Genomic DNA, 22,845 nt, shown 5'->3' on the forward strand with positions numbered 1-22,845 from the left:
TCTAATAAGGAACTGTTATTGACTAAAGGAAAAATTGAGACACTAATTGGATTGGTAAACTGGAGAACCAGATTGCAGTTTACAGATGAGACTTAATCAAATTCAAAAAAGGGAAACTACAGAAAGTCGATTTAGACTATAAACATCATAAAGTCTACCAATGGCTTTCAGTGGGTCTTACAAATGAAGGAGAATGCTTCTCTTATCGTAAGTGGAGATACCCTAAAACTGCCTATGATACAGCATCATCACAGGAGTTGTTGAGTACTGCCAGAAGTTCTAAAACTAATCCCCATAAACATCTGTTGGCCCCTTTAGGGGTAACTACACAAAGAAAAAATGCTTCACAAGCAGTAGATATCCCAGAATAGGGGTACAGAATAAATGGCAGGGGATGTGTAAAAAAACATGGGCTTATCATTTATATCTACTAGTGATTTTAACAAATTACAATGGCATGTAGAAAAATTCAGATTGCAAAGGAAATTTAAATTTTTTGGGGACAAGAAGAAAAATCCTGTGCCCCGCAATGAATGTATTCCCTTACAGATAAAACAATTTCTGAAATTTTATGAGATTATTAGATCATGATGTGGATGATGTCATCCATAATCCATCTTCTCTACATCCTAATCTAATCCCCTTAGAGCGTAATGTGTTAAAATCTTTGGCATCAAATAATAACTTGATTATCCAACCAGTGGACAAAGGGGGGATGATTGTATTACAGAATTTGGCTGAATATACAAAGAAAATACTATGACAGTTGAGTGATAGTGAGACATATTGTTTACTTCAAGGTGATCCAACAAATATCTTTAAGAGGGAACTGTCTGAAAGTCTGTTGATGGCTAAAGATCAATCGATTATTAATGAAGATTTACATAGAGTCCTTTTGTAAGAGTTTTTGATTACACCATTGATATACAGTACACTCTGCCAAAGATATATACAGGGATTAATCCGTCTCCCGGTCACCCTATAAATTCAGCTCAGGGTTTTCTCTCTCATCCAGCTTCAGTGTTTCTTGATTCTGTCTTGCAGCCTTTGGTACAACAGCATGAACCTTTCCTACTGGACACTGCTTTGTTTTTTAATAAACTTACTACATTAAGGGGGACATTTACTAAGCAGTGATAAGACCAGAGAAGTGAGCCAGTGGAGAAGTTGCCCCATCAACCAATCAGCAGCTCTGTATAATTTTATAGTATGCAAATTATAGATGTTACTTCAGTGCTGATTGGTTGCCATGGGCAATTTCTCCACTGGCTCACTTCTCCGCTCTTATCACTGCTTAGTAAATGTCCCCCTAAATTCCTTGCCAGCTGATGTTTGGTTTATTAGTGCCAACGTAACAATTCTGTATACCATCATATCCCATGGGGTTGGTATAGCTGCTGTTAAACATCTACTTCTGACTAATGACTGTACTGCATATCTGCTACATTTCTAAAACAATGTTTACAGCTATTAAGAAATTGTGTTGACAAAAAATATTTTTTTTATTTGATGACGCATATTATTTGCAGAAATCAGAATGTGCCATGGGGTACTCAGTGGCCCCGACTTATGCTAATTGCTACATTTTTTATATTGAACAGGATTTATTTTTCAGTGACATTGATAGTTCTAATGTTTTATTTTAGACACGATTTATATATGATTTATTTTAGGTTTGTAGTGGTTCACAGGAATTACTTTTACAGTTAATTGATCAACACAATTCATCTTAATTACTCGTACTTAGAATGGTATCAGTTTTTACAAAAATGACTGACAGGAACATGTTATTACATGAATAGCTGTCACTCTTTCGAATTAAAACTGGAGTTACCATATTCCCAAATCATCAGGATAAGATGTATCAGTGATCACTGGCATGCTGCTAGTTAGCAAATTGATACGCTAATTGATATTGAATTTGTTATTAGAGGTCATGCCCTTAAATCTCTTGTGGCTACTAAGGAGCGGGTGATGTCTATGGATAGATCAGATCTTCTAATAAAAAAGGAGAAGAAACAGTTGACAAATACATTTCCTGTTGCTAACAGATTTAATTTTTTATCTCCTGAGATTAAAAAGGTTACTAAAAAGCTGTGGCCAATAAACAAAACTGATGATTCTCTACATTTAATGGAGACACCTATTATGCCTTGTTATTTGAGAGATAAAATTCTCAGAGATATAGGGGTCCTTCCGACCCGAACGCACGCTGCAGTTGTTCGCAGCGGTGCGATCGGGTCTGAACTGCACATGCGCCACGATCACAATGCGCATGAAATGCCGGGCAGCGTGGGACCTTACGAAGAATGCGATCGCATCGACGATCGCAAGGTGATTGACAGCAAGAAGGCGTTTCTGGGTGGCAACTGCCCGTTTTATGGGAGTGCCGTGGAAAACTCAGGCAGGTCCAGGCATTTGCAGGGTGGGTGTCTGACGTCAGTTCCGGGACCTGACAGGCTGAAGTGATCGCAGCGGCTGAGTAAGTTCAGAGCTACTCAGAAACTGCACAAAAACTTTTTGCACAGCTCCCCTGCACAAGCAATCGCACACTTGCACAGCTAAAATACACGCCCCCATATAAGGCGACTATCTGAATGCACGGCTGCAAAAAACTGCTACCGTGCAATTAACTTGGAATGAAGACCATAGACAGATATATATCTGGTCTCTGTTCACCAACACCACAGCATTTCCTTTCAAATACCTAATTACCAGTGACACATTTTATCATCCACACACAGGCAAGGAATTTCTTATACAACATAATGTTGATTGTCATAGCACTTTTGATGTAGATCAGATTATTTGTCTATGTGTGCTCTCCTATGTGGGGAAGACCCAATGCAAGTTCAAGGAAAGAATGCAGCAATTGCTAATGGCACGAGTAAGCAGCCAGTCTCTCGTCATAATGCAGAAAAAGGACATACAGATGGAGCCATACTCATCTAGTGTGGCTCCATCGCAGGTGTGCACTCCCGGCGGGACTAGGCGGTACGGCGCCTGACCACAGTCTGGGAGTGCACAGAGACGGTCCCATTAAAGTGAATGGGGTGTGTATGCCCCATGGACACACGCGTGCCCCAGATACTGCGATGGGCATGCGTAGGTAGGCGCGCCCAGACACAGACGGAGCCACAATTAGCATGGCTCCATCTATAGCTTGACCAGCCTGAAATACAGGATGATTGATCATGTACTATAGTTGAAAACACTGAATAAAGTAAAATCTGATACTGGCCATTGGTACTTTACGTCTGTGCATTCTGTTGCTTTTGGATCTGAATCATGCTCCATATGCTACAGTAATGCATGATCTGTATATACAGCATAATAATGTATCTCCAGCCCATGACCACACAGTGTCTCACCAGCTCCAGCACACAGTGTCTCTGCAACCCCAGCCCACATAGTGTCTCTCCATCCAATGGCGCACCCAGGGGGGGGTTTCCGAGTACCCAGAAACCCCCTCCACTTTAGCTGCATGAGTATTATTAATGACTGTCTAGCGTCCTCTGCAGCCTGCTGTCTTCCTGGTGGCACTTGCAAGTGCAATAAAAGTTTACATTATTTTAATTATAGTACATATATATCCATGTGCATACATATATACACATGTATATACATACATACATACATATAAACACACACACACACACACACACACACACACACATATGATATATATATATATATATACATGTGTATATATATGTGTACTGTATGTGTGTGTGTATATATATATATATATATATATATGTATGCATGTTTAATATGCTATGTATATGTGTATATGGGTTCACTACGATCTCCCGGCGGCCGGCCTCCCGGCGACCAGCATACCGGCGCCGGGAGGCCGGCCACCGGCTTACCAACAGTGTGGCGAGCGCAAATGAGCCCCTTGCGGGCTCGCTGCGCTCGCCACGCTACGCGCGCCACACTATTCTATTCTCCCTCCAGGGGGGTCGTGGACCCCCATGAGGGAGAATAAGTGTCGGTATGCCGGCGGTCAGGCTCCCGGCGCCGGTATGCTGGTTGCCGGGAGCCCGACCGCCGGCATACTGAAGACCACCCGTGTATATGTATGTGTGTGTGTATGTGTATATATATATATATATATGTAGATATATATATATATATATATATATATACACACACACACACACACAGACACACTAGTTTTACGGACCCAGCATATACTGGGTCACCTCAGTCCCCACCCCCGTGATTGGCTCCGCCCAGTTCTGGAACCCCCCCCATGCAAATCCTGCGTTTGCCACTGCCATCCCCAGCACACAGTGTCTCTCCATCCCTAGCACACAGTGTCTCCCCCGCTCCAGCACACAGTGTCTCTCCATCCCCAGCACACAGTGTCTCTCCATCCCCAGCACACAGTGTCTCCCCAGCTTCAGCACACAGTGTCTTCTCCGCTCCAGCACACAGTGTCTCTCCATCTCCAGCACACAGTGTCTCTCCATCCCCAGCACACAGTCTCTCCATCCCCAGCACACAGTGTCTCCCCCGCTCCAGCACACAGTGTCTCTCCATCCCCAGCACACAGTGTCTCTCCATCCCCAGCACACAGTGTCTCCCCAGCTTCAGCACACAGTGTCTTCTCCGCTCCAGCACACAGTGTCTCTCCATCCCCAGCACACAGTGTCTCCACAGCTTCAGCACACAGTGTCTTCTCCAGCTACAGCACACAGTGTCTCTCCATCCCAGCACAGTGTCTCTCCATCCCCAGCACACAGTATCTCCCCAGCTTCAGCACATAGTGTCTCCCCGCTCCAGCACACAGTGTCTCTCCATCCCCAGAACACAGTGTCTCTCCATCTCCAGCACACAGTGTCTCTCCATCCCCAGCACACAGTATCTCCCCAGCTTCAGCACACAGTGTCTTCTCTGCTCCAGCACATAGTGTCTCTCCATCCCCAGCACACAGTGTCTCTCCATCCCCAGCACACAGTGTCTCTCCATCCCTAGCACACAGTATCTCCCCAGCTTCAGCACACAGTGTCTTCTCCGCTCCAGCACACAGTGTCTCTCTATCCCCAGCACACAGTGTCTCCACAGCTTCAGCACACAGTGTCTTCTCCAGCTACAGCACACAGTGTCTCTCCATCCCCAGCACAGTGTCTCTCCATCCCCAGCACACAGTATCTCCCCAGCTTCAGCACATAGTGTCTCCCCGCTCCAGCACACAGTGTCTCTCCATCCCCAGAACACAGTGTCTCTCCATCTCCAGCACACAGTGTCTCTCCATCCCCAGCACACAGTATCTCCCCAGCTTCAGCACACAGTGTCTTCTCTGCTCCAGCACATAGTGTCTCTCCATCCCCAGCACACAGTGTCTCTCCATCCCCAGCACACAGTGTCTCTCCATCCCCAGCACACAGTATCTCCCCAGCTTCAGCACAGTGTCTCCCCCGCTCCAGCACACAGTGTCTCTCCATACCCAGCACACAGTGTTTCTCCAGCTCAGCACAAAGTGTCTCTCTATCCCCAGCACACAGTGTCTTCCCAGTTCCAGCACACAGTGTCTCTCCATCCCCAGCACACAGTATCTCCCCAGCTTCAGCACACAGTGTCTTCTCTGCTCCAGCACATAGTGTCTCTCCATCCCCAGCACACAGTGTCTCTCCATCCCCAGCACACAGTGTCTCTCCATCCCCAGCACACAGTATCTCCCCAGCTTCAGCACAGTGTCTCCCCCGCTCCAGCACACAGTGTCTCTCCATACCCAGCACACAGTGTTTCTCCAGCTCAGCACAAAGTGTCTCTCTATCCCCAGCACACAGTGTCTTCCCAGTTCCAGCACACAGTGTCTCTCCATCCCCAGCACACAGTATCTCCCCAGCTTCAGCACACAGTGTCTTCTCTGCTCCAGCACATAGTGTCTCTCCATCCCCAGCACACAGTGTCTCTCCATCCCCAGCACACAGTGTCTCTCCATCCCCAGCACACAGTATCTCCCCAGCTTCAGCACAGTGTCTCCCCCGCTCCAGCACACAGTGTCTCTCCATACCCAGCACACAGTGTTTCTCCAGCTCAGCACAAAGTGTCTCTCTATCCCCAGCACACAGTGTCTTCCCAGTTCCAGCACACAGTGTCTCTCCATCCCCAGCACACAGTATCTCCCCAGCTTCAGCACACAGTGTCTTCTCCGCTCCAGCACACAGTGTCTCTCCATCCCCAGCACACAGTGTCTCTCCATCCCCAGCACACAGTGTCTCTCCATCCCCAGCACACATTATCTCCCCAGCTTCAGCACACAGTGTCTCCCCCGCTCCAGCACACAGTGTCTCTCCATACCCAGCACACAGTGTCTCTCCATCCCCAGCACACAGTGTCTCCCCAGCTCCAGCACACAGTGTCTCTCCATCCCCAACACACAGTGTTTCTACAGCTCCAGCACAAAGTGTCTCTCCATCCCCCGACCACTGGGAAGGAAAATAGAGTCAGCACACAGTGTCTCCCCAGTTCCAGCACACAGTGTCTCTCCATCTCCAGCACACAGTGTCTCTCCATCCCCAGCACACAGTGTCTCCCTAGCTTCAGCACACAGTGTCTTCTCCAGCTCCAGCACACAGTGTCTCTCCATCCCCAGCACACAGTGTCTCTCGATCCCCAGCACACAGTATCTCCCCAGCTTCAGCACACAGTTTCTCCCCCGCTCCAGCACACAGTGTCTTTCCATACCCAGAACACAGTGTCTCTCCATCCCCAGCACACAGTGTCTCTCCATCCCCAGCACACAGTATCTCCCCAGCTTCAGCACACAGTGTCTTCTCCGCTCCAGCACACAGTGTCTCTCCATCCCCAGCACACAGTGTCTCTCCATCCCCAGCACACAGTGTCTCTCTATCCCCAGCACACAGTATCTCCCCAGCTTCAGCACACAGTGTCTCTCCATACCCAGCACACAGTGTCTCTCCATCCCCAGCACACAGTGTCTCTCTATCCCCAGCACACAGTGTCTCTCTATCCCCAGCACACAGTGTTTCTCCAGCTCCAGCACAAAGTGTCTCTCCATCCCCAGCACACAGTGTCTCCCCAGTTCCAGCACACAGTGTCTCCCCAGCCCCAGCACACAGTATCTCTCTATCTCCAGTGCACAGCATTTCTCCAGCTCCAGCACACAGTGTCTCCCCAGCCCCAGCACACAGTCTCTCCATCCCCAGCACACAGCGTTTCTCCAGCTCCAGCACACAGTGTCTCTCCATCCCCAACACACAGTGGGGGTAATTCAGAGTTGATCGCAGCAGCAAATTTGTTAGCAGTTGGGCAAAACCATGTACAGTACAATGCAAGTGTGGCAGATATAACATTTGCAGAGTGTTAGATTTGGGTGGGTTATATTGTTTCTGTGCAGGGTAAATACTGGCTGCTTTATTTTTACACTACAATTTAGATTTCAGTTTGAACACACCTTACCCAACTCTAACTCTCTCTGCACATGTTATATCTGCCCTCCCTGCAGTTCAAATGGGGCCTCATTCTGAGTTGATCGCTCGCTAGCTATTTTTTGCATAGCAGCGATCAGATAGTAGCCGCATCTAGGGGAGTGTATTTTTGCTTTGCAAGTGTGCGAACGCTTGTGCAGCCGAGTGGGACGAAAAAGTTTTTTACAGTTTCTGAGTAGCTCTGGACTTAGTCAGCCCTTTGATCACTTTAGCCTGTCCGGTCCCGGAATTGACATCAGACACCCACCCTGCAAAAGCCTGGACATGCCTGCGTTTTCCCTACCACTCCCAGAAAATGGTCAGTTGACACCCATAGACGCCCTCTTTGTTATGAACCACGAGCAGTGGTTCATTCCTGTTTGCTTTTAGTTCATGAATTTTATGTTAATTATCTGTTTGCATGCCAGGATTTCTCTTGTACTTGTTTAGAAGACTCTTGTTAGCCGTCTGTGGTGAGTCTTTGTAACTGCAGCCTTTTTTCTGTGTGTTAATCCTCACCTGTCAGATAATTTGGTCATTATGTGGTGAGTCTGTGTACTGCAGTCTGGCTCTTGTCTGTGTAGCCTCACCTGCCAGTATTTTGGCCATTACCTTGTGACTGGCTTCCAGCCATCCTGATTGGGGCATGCTTCCCTTGTTACCCAGCTAGCCCTGCAGTCCAGCGCTGGTGATAGAAGTTTGTTATTGTACCTGTATGTTCCAGTTCTTGGTTAGCTTCCTGTAAGCTTGTTCCTGGTCCCTGTCAGCAGCTTCCTGTGGAGCCTGTCTTCCTGCCTCTGGTGTGTTCCTGCGTCCAGCTTGTGTACTCCAGTGTCCTGTGTCCAGTTTCCTGAGTCCTGTCTGAGGGATCTTTTCCTGCTGTCCTCCAAGTTGCCTTCCTTTAAAGTGGTCTGGTATCCAAAGCTTCTGGGTTCCGGTCGTTTCCTGCGCACACCTGTTGTGGTGTCGTGAGTAGCGGCTCTGCCACACTTTATGGCTGAAGCCGTATTGTCTTTATCTATTTTTGGTTGTGTCATTTTTGCGGAGGTTTCCGCATTGCTGTCCTCGCCTTATTACGACAGGTTTGTATTTGGCAGTTAGGTTACATTACTTGATTTGCGTTGTTCCAGGCGGCCGCGCCGCACATAAACTACTTTGTTATTTTTTTGTATCCTTCTCTGTTTTAGTCGTGTCAGTCTTAGTTAGTTTTCCCCTTGTTCTTCTCTGTCTCGGTTAACGCCTTGTCACCTATTAAGACCGGGGGGCATCGGAGTCTGGGTGGACCTAATTCGCCCATTCAAACGCGGCTGCCATGGGCACAAGAAACCGTAGTCTTGCAGGTGTTAATCGACCACTGGGAAGGAAAATAGAGTCAGGAATTTTTGTTAGGGGTAGCTGTGTATCTCAGTTCTACCGCAGCTTCACGTATCCGTACTCGGAACTCTTCTATTGCCACCCAATCTCTAGGGTTCCAAGTACTAAAAGTAATACTCTTTCTGTCAATCTCCTTGTGATCGGTTGTGCAAATGGATTAGTCGCTAGAAGCATTGCACAGCAACGATGCTGTTTGTACCCGTACGATGCGCGTGCGCATTGTGGTGTATACGCATGCGCAGTAGTAACCTGAATACTGTGCTGCACAAAATGGCAGCGAGCGATCAACTCGGAATGAGGGCCATGGTTTTGACCAACTGCTAACAAATTTGCTGTTGCAATTAACTCTGAATTAGGACCCGTGTCTCCCCAGCTCCAGCACACAGTGTCTCTCCATTCCCAGCACACAGGGTCTCTCCATTCCCAGCACACAGGGTCTCTCCATTCCCAGCACACAGTGTCTCCATTCCCAGCACACAGTGTTTTCCCAGCTCCAGCACACAGTATCTCTCCATCCCCAGCACAGAGTGTCTCCCCAGCTCTAGTACACAGTGTCTCCCCAACCCCAGCCCACACAGTGTCTTTCCATCACCAGCAAACAGTGTTTCTCCATCCCCAGCACACACAGTGTCTTTCCATCACCAGCACAGTTTCTCTCCATCCCCTGCGCACAGTGTCTCTCCATCCCCAGCACACACAGTGTCTTTCTAGTCCCAACAAAGTTCCTCCCAGCCCTAATCTTCCCAGCCCCAACTCGCACAATGTCTCCCCAGTCTGCACAGTGTCCATTTCAGCTCGCACCTGCCAACAAAGTGTCTTCCCAGCCCTAATCTACCCAGCTCGCATAACATCTCCCCAGCCCCAGCACACAGTGTCTCCTCAGCCCCAGCACACAGTGTCTCCCCAGCCCCAGCACACAGTGTCTCCCCAGCCCCAGCACACAGTGTCTCCCCAGCCCCAGGACACAGTGTCTCCCCAGCCCCAGAACACAGTGTCTCCCCAGCCCCAGCACACAGTGTCTCTCCATCCCTAGCACACAGTGTATCTCCAGCCCCAGTACAGTGTCTCTCCAGTCCCAGCCCACACAGTGTCTTTCTAGTCACAACAAAGTTTCTTCCCAGCCCAGACTTGCACAACGTCTCCCCAGTCTGCACAGTATCTCTTCATCCTCAGCACACTGTGTCTCCCTACCCCCAGCTCACACAGGGTGGGATGTACTAAGGGAAAAATGCGGTAAAACCCCTGTTCAGGGGTTTTACTGCAATTTCAAATATAATAAGACCCCACCAGCAGGTTTACGCTGCTGAGGGTATCGTCATCTTTTGATGGCAATACCCTATAGAAGCCTATGGGCTTTTTACTGTCGTCACTTCCCGCTGCCGCTGGCCCCCTCCTCCTTCTCCCCCGCAGCACAGCCTTGTCTCATTCCGGCTGCAGAGGGGAGGAGGAGGAGCACACTGCCAGCACACATCACCTCCCGCTGCTGGGAGGTGACAGAGGCCGGCACAAACCCTATACGTGGGAGTAGCACTGATCACAGGGCACCCCGGGCATTGCATTGCGATACTAATTGCATATGTTACTTCATATGTGATTAGCATCATTACGATGACTAGCAATGACCCGCGATCAGTGATAGTACATCCCGCCCACAGTGTCTTCTCAGCCTCAGCTCGCACAGTGTCTCCCCAGCCTGCAGTGTCTCCCCAGCCCGCAGTGTCTCCCCAGCCCCAGCCCGCAGTGTCTCCCCAGCCCGCAGTGTCTTTTCAGCCCCAGCACACAGTATCGCCCTAGCCAGCGATGGACTGGGGCTGAATTCGGACCTGCCAAGCGTTTGCACCTGGAAAGGGGGTGCGCACGCACTAGTGATGGGGTTGTGCCACGAGTCAAGGTGGCGTGAACTCGCAGCAAGGCCCCATTTCCATGGAAATGGGTGGGGGCATGCCGTGACTCAGGGGGCATGGACTCGTTCCCATGGAGACGGACAGGGGGCTGCACTGCATGCTTTGTATCTTTGTAACATGTATATTAACTAGGGCATGCCTAAACAGGAATGTGCCTAGCCATTCTGATAATATTTCTATATGAGTTGTGTGCACTTTAAAAGACGTGCTATTTTATCCTTTTTAATTGTTGCTAGATCTAACAGCATTGGCCCTCATTCCAAGTTGATCGCTCGCTAGCTACTTTTTGCAGCAGTGCAAACGTATAGTCGCCGCCCACGGGGGAGTGTATTTTCACTTTGCAAGTGTGTGATCGCATGTACAGCCGAGCGTGCAAAAAAAGGTTTTTGCAGTTTCTGAGTAGGTCTGAACTTACTCAGCCCTTGCGATCACTTCAGCCTGTCCGGTCCCGAAATTGACGTCAGACACCCGCCCTGCAAACGCCTGGACACGCCTGCGTTTTCCCTACCACTCCCAGAAAACGGTCAGTTGACACCCATAAACGCCCTCTTTCTGTCAATCTCCTTGCGAACGGCTGTGCGAATGGAATCGTAGCTAGAAGCATTGCACAGCAACAATGCTGTTTGTACCCGTACGATGCGCATGCGCATTGCAGTACATACGCCTGCGCAGTAGTAAACTGATCGCTGCGCTACGAAAATCGGCAGCGGGCGATCAACTCGGAATGAGGCCCATAGTACATATCACTAATATAGGCTGTTGCTGCATGATGAATGAACTTATACAATATGCATTTTTTTCTAGTGCCCACTGAACTTACAGCATGTCACAACTGATTTAAGTTGCCGCATTTAATACATACTACTAGTATGTGTTAAATGCAGCAACTTAAATATACTACTGTCTTTTTCTCACGCAACCTTGCTAACCATTTCTGAAAAGTTTTTTACTAATAAGAAAAGGTGGTGTTGCCATAATTATCCAGTCACATGATTTTAATAGTCTAATCTGTCATAAAAAAATATCAAAAACTGATTGCTTACTATAGACACCTATAGGAATTGTATTTGGCAGCTTAGAGATGAGGACAGCAGCTCCACCTTTGGTACTGTAAATACCCCCAATTCTCTAAAAGGCAGCAATTCTCCTATTTCTTTAGCTTACTACTGTAAATTGGTACCTTTATAACTTCACCGCTCTGTTCCCTAATGTCATTCTTAGGGACAGTCTCAAATCTGTAACCAACACTTAACATGTGCTCCAGCCTCCAGCTAATACTTTATAAAGTGCTAAATCATTGTTTGCATCTTTTATTATTCATTTCAACAGTAGCTGGTTGATACTTTACTAACCAGTCAATGTCATGTCTTTCTTACATACTGTATCACTCCAACCTAAATCCTCCTCATCTCTAATGTCCCATTCCATGTGTAAGACTGTAAATAGTATAATTGTTACTAAAGCTTATGTGCAGTATGTCACATTTATCTGCGTTAAACTCTATCTGACATTCAGTTTGGTAAAGCCTTGTGTACTGGGTCGTCTGTCCTGTATACATATCCTGTACATACATTATTAAAGTCCATGAATCACTATTGCTCAGTAAAATAGTGAATAGAGTAATTCATGGTCATCATGTATTGGAACAGGCACCTTGATGAATATTCTAACACACCCTTGACAAATTACTTCTCAGAGTGATGTTAGGACTCTGAGTCATTGTCAATAGCAAAACTTGAACATTACCAGATGTTATATTGCTAGTGCTAGGGACATGTAATAAATATTCACTTAGGCTAATTAGATATACTGTACTTCAAATCTCTCACCAAAATCACACTTGGGTTTCAATGGATTTATTGCTCAAGCTTATGTGCTAAAGTACACAGACTTTTTCATTGTGGTGTGTTATATGCCATCTGAATTTATGAAACCTCTGAGTATTTTAAACACACACACACACACACACACACACACACACACACTGTACAACTGTGCTTGTGATTTTTATTTTGTGGTCAAGTTGTCACTGTCCAGGTCATTTCTGTTTGTGTCGTATCCTATAATTCTAGCATTACCAAACAGAACACAGGTAAAGGTCACCAACCTGATGGCTTTCCTGCTGGTGTGGAACTATAGGGATCAGCATGCTTGGCAAGCTATCTCCTCTAGGATTAATTTCTGTCACGGAAGGGACTGACAAATATCCAGATAACATGTGATTTTTTAAATGGGAATTGACCTTTCTGGAAACTGTTTTGGGTTGGTAACCCTGCATGACCCTCTGAATGTTATCCCTGCTCGAATATGAATTAGCACATAAGCCCAATAAATTGTTATTATTTAAGTGATGTTTGAACTGTCAAATGCTATTACTAAGATGAAACAAATATCATAAACAGAAACAAACATGTCAACATCATCAAGTGTTTTGGTTTTGGATCTGCATGAAGATTTCTTTAAAATGAATATAAAACAGCTGAAATCATCTAACTTGGACCTGTTATTGTTTCCAGTTTGAAATCACGAGGGAGGGACCTACATGCCATCCAAAACATGCAATATATGATCTTTAGATCCGACATCAGAACTTGGCTGGATGACCTGAGGCGGGACTCAGTTCGACTCGGAGTCCCAAAGTTCGGGTGTGTTCGGATTTCAGTAAAACCGAACTAGTATACAGTGGAAACAGCCCAGGCTATCTAGCGCTTAAACTAGATTAGACTTTGTGAAGGGGTTATACTGTAAATCTTTAAATGATGTATTTATTTTCTGTAATCTTAATTGGTCTTGATTAACCAGGACTGCATTAAAATTTATGGGACAGGGGGAGTGTCCGTTTTTGTTGTTGTCGGATCAGGAAATAGTAGCAGAGTAGCGGTGTTCCTGTTATATAGTAATCATTTGTAATTATTACTTTGTAAACAATGACAGGACACCCATATTTACCAGTTTGTTTCTGAATCAAACTAATCGATTCACCCATCTCTACTGTTAAGGTAAGTTTTCTACCCAAAAAATGGAGGAAGTTCTCAATAGTGTCAAATAATTTTTTTATTCTGTGCTATTTTTCAGTAAATAGTGAGACATGTATGTCATGTAATTAATTGCTATTCATTTTTTTACTACATTTTTGTATTTTCTGCACTTATTCCTAAGAGTAAAAATATAAGTTTTGCAATCAGTCATAGAATAAGGCTAATAACAAATTTGTTTTATTAAAAAATACTTTTTTAATGATGCGTGCTTTTGAAACAAGGTCAATTGATGGCCTTCTGCAATGAGTAAATCATAGAGAAGTGGTGAAGATATAAAGGTTTTATTCATCAAGACATGATAATAAAGTTAACTAGCTATCAAAATATGGATTTAAGATAATGATATATGACATATTTATTACTCAGACTGTTACAACTGAGGAATCTTCTTTCCAAGGAGGCTTCAGAGATCTTCTGGGCAATGACCCCTATACACCCCAGGTTAAGACTTGTAGAACACCCCAGATGTCTTAAAGCCTATAATAGCTGCTTTTCCCATAAGACGTGATGTGTCTACTGGTACTGGAATGCCACCAGGACTTACGCCACTGGTGGTAGTACAAGCTTAACCCTGAGTGACCTGAATCAATGCGGATAAGAAGATGAATGGAAAAGAGGAGCAGAGTAGCACAAAAACAACAAAAATAGAAAAAGAATGACACTACGGTGCCAGGGAAAATCTGAAGAGCCAAGGATATAAAGATGGGAGAGAGACAAGACTGATGGAATATGAGCTAGTGAGTTTAGGAGAAAGAGAGAGCATAGAACACTGAGGACTCTGAACCAACAGGTGGAGCTAGAGGTAGTAGCAGGGGCATAGCCAGAACTTTGTGGGCACCATAGCAAAATTTTGAAGGGGTCCCCATCCCAATGCTTCTAGAGAGACACTTCTCTACAGCAGTTGCTAATTTTGTGCTCTATAATAGTGCACAAGTTAATTTTATGAACCATAGTAGTGAATGTTAATGGTATGACTCATAGCAGAGCCGTAGTTATGTCACATTATGGCTGCCAGTACACATTATGCAACCCAATACCCTCAATTCATATGATATACAGTGCCCACAGTTCATATTGTGCCACATTATAATGCCCTCCAGTTCATTTTATATCACATTACAATCCAGGGACATAATTAGACATGTATACCCCAAGCAAAAGTATGTAAGGGACCCTATGTATCTTGCAATGGTGAAAAATGTATACAGGTTGAGTCTCCCTTATCCAAAATGCTTGGGACCAGAGGTATTTTGGATATGGGATTTTTCCGTATTTTGGAATAACTGCATACCATAATCAGATATCATGGTGATGGGACCTAAATCTAAGCACAGAATGCATTTATGTTACATATACACCTTATACACACAGCCTGAAGGTCATTTCAACCAATATTTTTTATAACTTTGTGCATTAAACAAAGTGTGTCTACATTCACACAATTCATTTATGTTTCATATACACCTTATACACACAGCCTGAATGTCATTTAATACAATATTTTTAATAATTCTGTGTATTAAACAAAGTTTGTGTACATTGAGCCATCAAAAAACAAAGGTTTCACTATCTCACTCTCAAGCAAAAAAGTCCGTATTTCGGAATATTCCGTATTTCGGAATATTTGGATATGGGATACTCAACCTGTATAAAATATGTATCATTGACAAGGAGGGTGAGCCCCTCTCAGCTTTGGGCCCCAGAGCACCTTCACCAATGGTAGCTTCACCCTTGTATATAACACATGTAACTCTGACAGGGAAGGTGGCCGCTCTCAGTTCTGGGCCCCATAGCAGCTGCACTCCCTGCACCTATGGTAGCTACACCTTGTATATAATACATGTAACTGTGACAGGGAAGGTGGCCCCTCTCAGCTCTGGGCCCCATAGCAGCTGCACTACCTGGACCTATGGTAGCTACACCCTTGTATATAACACATGTAACTGTAACCGGGAAGGTGGACCCTCTCAGTTCTGGGCCCCATAGCAGCTGCACTCCCTGCACCTATGGTAGCTATGCCACTGAGTAGTAGGTATACTGAAGAAATGCAGGAGGAATTATACACCATGGAAAGATCTACACAGAAAACAGACAAGGAATATGCTTGCTGAAATGATATATGATAAATGTGACATACTATGCAGCTGACACGGAGCTGGACACAGGAACTCTGCAGTGGACTATAGAAGGTAACCTGGCAAGGTATCTGTAATGGACGCAGCCCCAGCTGGCTCATGGGGAGTACTTTTTGCCAGCCTGTTTCTAGATTCAGTGCGTTAGTGTAAAGAGACCGGACAGAACTTGGTTATCACCTATACCGCATGCTGCCTGGATTCCCAATAGAACTGGACATCACATATTATTGTGAAACATTATCCCTCTGTTATATGTGTTTGTGTTTAACAGGGAATAATATGTCTAGCCTGATGTTTTGTACAGAATGCATATGAAGATGTATATATATGAATGTACTGGTTATTGTATTATAGTTTGTAAAATAATGTGTGTGTGTCCCCCATGTGGCTGCTTTGATAACCTGTGTGTTTGCTGTTGGAGATACAGCCAGTCTCAGATGTCAGTCCATACACCCCCCTCATTCTTCCCCACACAATGGATTCCAGGCTACACAATCAGATTAATTAAGGTTCATTTAGTTAACATCTATTGTGTGCTAGAGGACATGCCTGGGCATGTTAAAGTAGGTCTATCTGAAAGTGTTCTGTAGTCAGCCCCTTTAATGTAACCCACCCAATACAGAGCCAGAAGGTGTCGACTTATGGTAGGACAGACAAAGGTTTGAGGATAACAGAGGCTATGGAAACAGAGAGTGCACGGAAGTTCCTGGCCTGAGAGGAGTGATGTCATGTGTTTGGCTTCTGAAAGCTACTGGTAAGAGAGTGCTGCCAGTGTGCTGAGGCCTAGAAGCATTGTTGTTATCCTCTCGTTTCAAAAAGGCTACTGGACGTGCACTGAGGACGAGGCTGCCAGTGTGCTGAGTGAGGATTGTGTCTGAACGTATTGTGGACACTGGATGACAAGCTTTTCCTGGGAGTGCAGACTTGATGGCTCTGCTATATGGATACCCCCTCATACATCTGTAATCCTATACTATTGTGGGGACCTAGTAAGTGAGATACCATCCGGGCATGTAATAGTTACTGTTTTAGTATACTGTGTGTGTATTTTTACAATAAAGGGCATTTGCCACTTTACTAAACTGTTTACCTGAGTGATCAGAGAATCCGTATCTTCACAATTGGTGGCAAGCAGTGGGGTCACTCAGTCCCGGTTTACCCTGGGTAAGGCTGCGAGAGGTGTCGGCGGAGTACACCTAAGAGCCTTGTAAACAGTTTGGCACACAGTAGCCAGGTATCTTGCTGAAAAGTTGGTGGCACGTTTGGAAAGTCAGCAGCATGGAGGCAGAAACAGAAGTGTACATAAACCTCAACAAGAGATTCCTGCATATGGTCTGTCGAGCACGAGGTATTAAGGTGACCGCAACAGATGGAAAGGAATCCCTAATTGCGAAATTGCTGAAATGGGATCAAGAACACCCTTGTGATGAGGAGGAGGATTCTGAGGAGTCCGATGAGGAGGAACAAGTGACGGAGTGGTTGAGACCTACAGCCGGGACATTCGATGCCAGTAACCGCAGGAAGAGCGGAGGATCGGAGGTGGGATCCCGAGGGTTAGTACAACCCCGTCTGAAAGCCCTTGGAGAGGGGAAGGTTGGAGAAACATTTGAAAGGACACCGGAGGTATTAATGGCCCGTCTAGAAGCACTGGGAGATGGTGCGACACCCGAGGATCGGATGCGGGTAATAAAGGAGATGCTGGGATTACCAGACAACAGTCCTACAGTGTCCAATACTCTACAGACTCCCCTGTCCCATCAGGATGTGCCCCAGGAAATGGGCCAGCAATGCAACCTGGTGTTTGAAATTTTGCATAGAGGAGATTTGCCAAGCCATCGACTGGGTCAGAGGATGGAGTGCTCGAGCAGTCGGCTGATGGAATCCACTCTAAGGTGGCGTGAACAGACCAGGGAGCAACGTGTGTTGGATCACTCCAGGAGACAGTTATCCCCAGAAAGGCGTACATGGAGTCTGGACCATAGAGTGCGGGTAAGTGCAGTGAATGCTACCCTATGCTACCCTATGCAAGGAATATATCAGGAACAGCTGAGCTATAGCATTCCTATACAAAGGACTAACCAGTCAGCTAAGGTGCCTGTGGTGGGAGGGCTCAATGCACCACACACAGAGGACAAGACCCAGAGTCATGATCTGCTTGATACAGCAATAGACCTGGGAGAAGTGCAGCTTCCAAGCTTTCCATTTTCAGAGATGGAAGATGAGGAACTGGTGAATGAATGCCAGTACCAAGAAGATGTTGGTGTCAAGGGTACCAAGGAGCTGATAAGGGCCGAGGATTCACCGCTGCAGGTGAGGTCTAGTCTGCCAGTGGCACCTGAACCAGCTGTCCAGTTTACTATGCTAGTGGAGGCCAAGCAATTATCAATTGAGGGTGTAGAAGACATTTCAGACCGAAGACAGGGGGTAGAGGCTTTTGAGGGGGGAGCACGTGGAGAAGAATTACAGATACTCGCTGCTCCCCTGCAGCCAAATTCATCCCAGTGGTTAAGTGCAGAAGAAGGGCCCCAGCCACTGACTATCCCTGCCAGGTTTCCTGATGCAAGGCTGGTGATGCAGATTGTGCTACCCTGTGATACCTCAGAAGTAGAGGGAGTAACGTCACTCAAAATGGGGGAGGGGGAGGCAAACCACTGTCCAGATGCACCAGAGGTGATGGAGGTGGACTTCCCAGGGAATATAGTGTTGGGGAGGGAGAGTGAGGACCCCAGAGACCAGATCTTGTTGATGCAGATCACTCTCCTCTCTGATGCACCAAAGATAAAGGGAGTGTTGTCATTCAAAAAGGAGGGTGGTGAGGGAAGCACCTCTGATGATAGGGGTTACTCACCATCAATCTGGCTGTTTAAACACAGTGCCTGGGATACTGGAGGGGGTCTTAAAAACTGTGAACTGCTGAGCCCAGACCCTCCACCGCCAGATGGAAATGTAAGCCCACACTTGTTTGACCCAGGCGGTCCAGATGTGATGTCTGCCCATCCCAAATGGGTTACTCTTGTCACTGAATCGCAGCGGCTGGGAAAAGTAGGGGAGGTATGTAACGGACGCAGCCCCAGCTGGCTCATGGGGAGTACTTTTTGCCAGCCTGTTTCTGGATTCAGTGCGTTAGTGTAAAGAGACCGGACAGAATTTGGTTATCACCTATACCGCATGCTTCCTGGATTCCCAATAGAACTGGACATTACATATTATTGTGAAACATTATCCCTCTGTTATATGTGTTTGTGTTTAACCGGGAATAATATGTCTAGCCTGATGTTTTGTACAGAATGCATATGAAGATGTATATATATGAATGTACTGGTTATTGTATTATAGTTTGTAAAATAATGTGTGTGTCACCCCCATGTGGCTGCTTTGATAACCTGTGTGTTTGCTGTTGGAGATACAGCCAGTCTCAGATGTCAGTCCATACACCCCCCTCATTCTTCCCCACACAATGGATTCCAGGCTACACAATCAGATTAATTAAGGTTCATTTAGTTAACATCTATTGTGTGCTAGAGGACATGCCTGGGCATGTTAAAGTAGGTCTATCTGAAAGTGTTCTGTAGTCAGCCCCTTTAATGTAACCCACCCAATACAGAGCCAGAAGGTGTCGCCTTATGGTAGGACAGACAAAGGTTTGAGGATAACAGAGGCTATGGAAACAGAGAGTGCACGGAAGTTCCTGGCCTGAGAGGAGTGATGTCATGTGTTTGGCTTCTGAAAGCTACTGGTAAGGTAGTGCTGCCAGTGTGCTGAGGCCTAGAAGCATTGTTGGGATCCGCTGGTTTCAAGAGGCTACTGGACGTGCACTGAGGGGGAGATCTACACAGAAGGACAGAGAGAGTGGATGTAACTCTGGAGTGGAGACACTGACTAGGCATTGCGGTGCCGTCAGTGGCAAAGGGCACTGTGTGAGCTGGTATCCCAGACCAGGGGACACAGAACTACTGCTGGTATATGACATCAGGAGACTGTAATTCTAAACTACTGTGGGGACTTAGTAAGTAAGATACCATCCTGGCATGTAATAGTTACTGTTTTGTGTACTGTGTGTGTATTTTTACAATAAAAGGCATTTGCCACTTTACTAAACTGTTTACCTGAGTGATCAGAGAATCCGTATCTTCACAGTATCCACAGGCCATAACTAGTACCAAGAGGCAAGGGGTCCTGCTGCATCCAGAAAACTATGACCAGCAAGGAAACTATGACCAGCAAGGAATGATAGACAAGCAGGGAATATAAAGGGAGCATGAACCAATCAGAACCACAGTACAGCCAATCCTCCCCTAATTTAAAGATCCCCTGCAGCCGTGCTTTTGCATACAGTATTCAACAACTTCTTGCGAGTCTCACAGAAGCCTTGGGCGTCCCCGTTGCTAGGTAACCCCTTCTGCCGCATCGGCCCTGCGTCACACAAACACAGTTACTGGTATAACATAAGTGTATAACAGGAGCACAAACACACACACATGATAAACAGATATGCATGTCATTCACAGAGGAATCACATTTGCATGACACCACACATACACACATGCACAAAAATATCCTTGACACACACACACACACACACACACACAGGAATAAAATGTATACATGAAACACATACGCAATCTTGCACATGTCACACACACAAGTTTATATGCCTGACTGTGCTTTATTATGATTTATTATCTTTTTTTGTACCTGTGATGTGCAAGGGCCAGGGGTGGGAAGTGCACACTCCTCATATTAGGGGGAAGGGCTCAGAACAAACCATTTTGAAGAGGTGCACAGGAAATCTCTGATAGGATACTTGTCCAGGAATTGGAAAGACAGAGGAAAAAAGCTATGTGACCAGCGGCACAAATTTGGAGGTGCTCAACCTCCCACAGTTATGGTGCCTGCCTACTGTATGCAAACATATATGGCTATTCATTTGCATGGTATGAATGTATATTAAAATCAGTTTGTAATATATGTGGCTGCAAGGAAATTATATGTATTGTTTGTACGACTATAAAGCCCACACCTTAGATACCTGCTATGGTATGTGTTGAATGATATGTAGTAATACATACTGTACCTCTAACAGAGAGTTCATTTAGAGCAGAAAAGTAATAAGCTTCACTGGAAACTAGAAACCTCATAAAGAGATTAATGGGATTAGTATTATTTAATGGTTATTAAATATTTGCCTCACTATTATTCTCATATGGATATTAATCCCATCATTTATCCACTTATCCAAAAGGGATTTTGTGTTTATTCCATAATACACCCACTGAACAGACCATTTTTGCATGCGCTACTAGTCACCTACCAGTTACTGCCAAGGAACGCCAATCAATTTTATGCTGCCTATAATGTCTGAACCAATCGCAGCAGCACCTTTGTGCATACTCTCTATGTAACGCATGTGCTGTAGGGGTATCCAGAAATTGTCATGCATTCGCACTGCGTGCAGATTGCGTGTGACTCACTGCGTGCAGGCTGCTAGTGCGAATGAACAATTCAGATGCCCCAATCTAATAAATGATATACAACACTTAACAAACTTGTCTGACAATATATTGTATTAAAGAGTGATATAAATTACATATTATACAGTATATCACAGCAGTATAATAGTATAAAGAAATATTACATACAATATCAATTTTATAATATCAATGATTTGGCTCAATAATAGCCATGTACTAAATGTTTGTGATTGGTCTTTTCTAATTATTTTTGGGGAATTTTGTTACTTAATTTTCATTCTTAGTTGAGTTTAATAACACAATTTCTAATGGTCCTAGACACGTATTATGAAGGACAACTAAATCTTAAACACAGGCTTTATACAAAAGAGCGTCTACCATTTACAGAACCTAAATATACAGATGAGCACAGCTTAGCTAGACTAAGGTGCAATATGGTGCTGAACCTAGTGACACTAGGGGCCTAATTCAGACCTGATTGTAGCAGCAAATTTGTTAGCAGATGGGCAAAACCATGGCCCTCATTCCGAGTTGTTCGCTCGCAAGCTGCTTTTAGCAGCATTGCACACGCTAAGCCGCCGCCTTCTGGGAGTGAATCTTAGCTTAGCAGAATTGCGAACGAAAGATTCTCAAAATTGCGAATAGAAATTTCTGAGCAATTTCTGAGTAGCTCGACACTTACTCTGCCAGTGCGATCAGTTCAGTCAGTTTCGTTCCTGGTTTGACGTCACAAACACACCCAGCGGTCGCCCAGACACTCCCCTATTTCTCCAGACACTCCCGTGTTTTTCCCAGAAACTGCAGCGTTTTTTCACACACACCCATAAAACGGTCAGTTTCCGCCCAGAAACACCCACTTCCTGTCAATCACAGTACGATCACCAGAATGAAGAAAAAACCTTGTAATGCCGTGAGCAAAATACCAAACTTCTTAGCAAATTTACTTGACGCAGCCGCAGTGCGAACATTGCGCATGCGCAGTTAGCGGAAAATCGCACCGATGCAAAGAAAAATAACGAGCGAACAACTTGGAAAGAGGGCCCATGTGCACTGCAGGTGTGGCAGATATAACATGTGCAAAGAGAGTTAGATTTGGGTGGGTTATTTTGTTTCTGTGCAGGGTAAATACTGGCTGCTTTATTTTTACACTGCAATTTAGATTTCAGTTTGAACACACCCCACCCAAATCTAACTCTCTCTGCACATGTTATATCTGCCCCCCCCCCCCTGCAGTGCACATGGTTTTGACCACCTGCTAACAAAATTGCTGCTATGATCAGGTCTGAATTATCCCCTATGTGTAGTGTATGTGCAGCTAGCGCTGGACAGTGTAATTGTGGTGCCCAGTTACAAATGTCCAATCACCTTATTAGGCTAACTGTGCTATTTCTGACTGTATATGAAAGTTTTTAATCTTATCGGTACTGAAGTTATTTGAGCTATTTTTCAAGCCTATCAGTGACTGGATGCTGTATCATCAT

The sequence above is a fragment of the Pseudophryne corroboree genome, chromosome 3 (assembly GCF_028390025.1).
Source record: "Pseudophryne corroboree isolate aPseCor3 chromosome 3, aPseCor3.hap2, whole genome shotgun sequence".
Taxonomy (NCBI): domain Eukaryota; kingdom Metazoa; phylum Chordata; class Amphibia; order Anura; family Myobatrachidae; genus Pseudophryne; species Pseudophryne corroboree.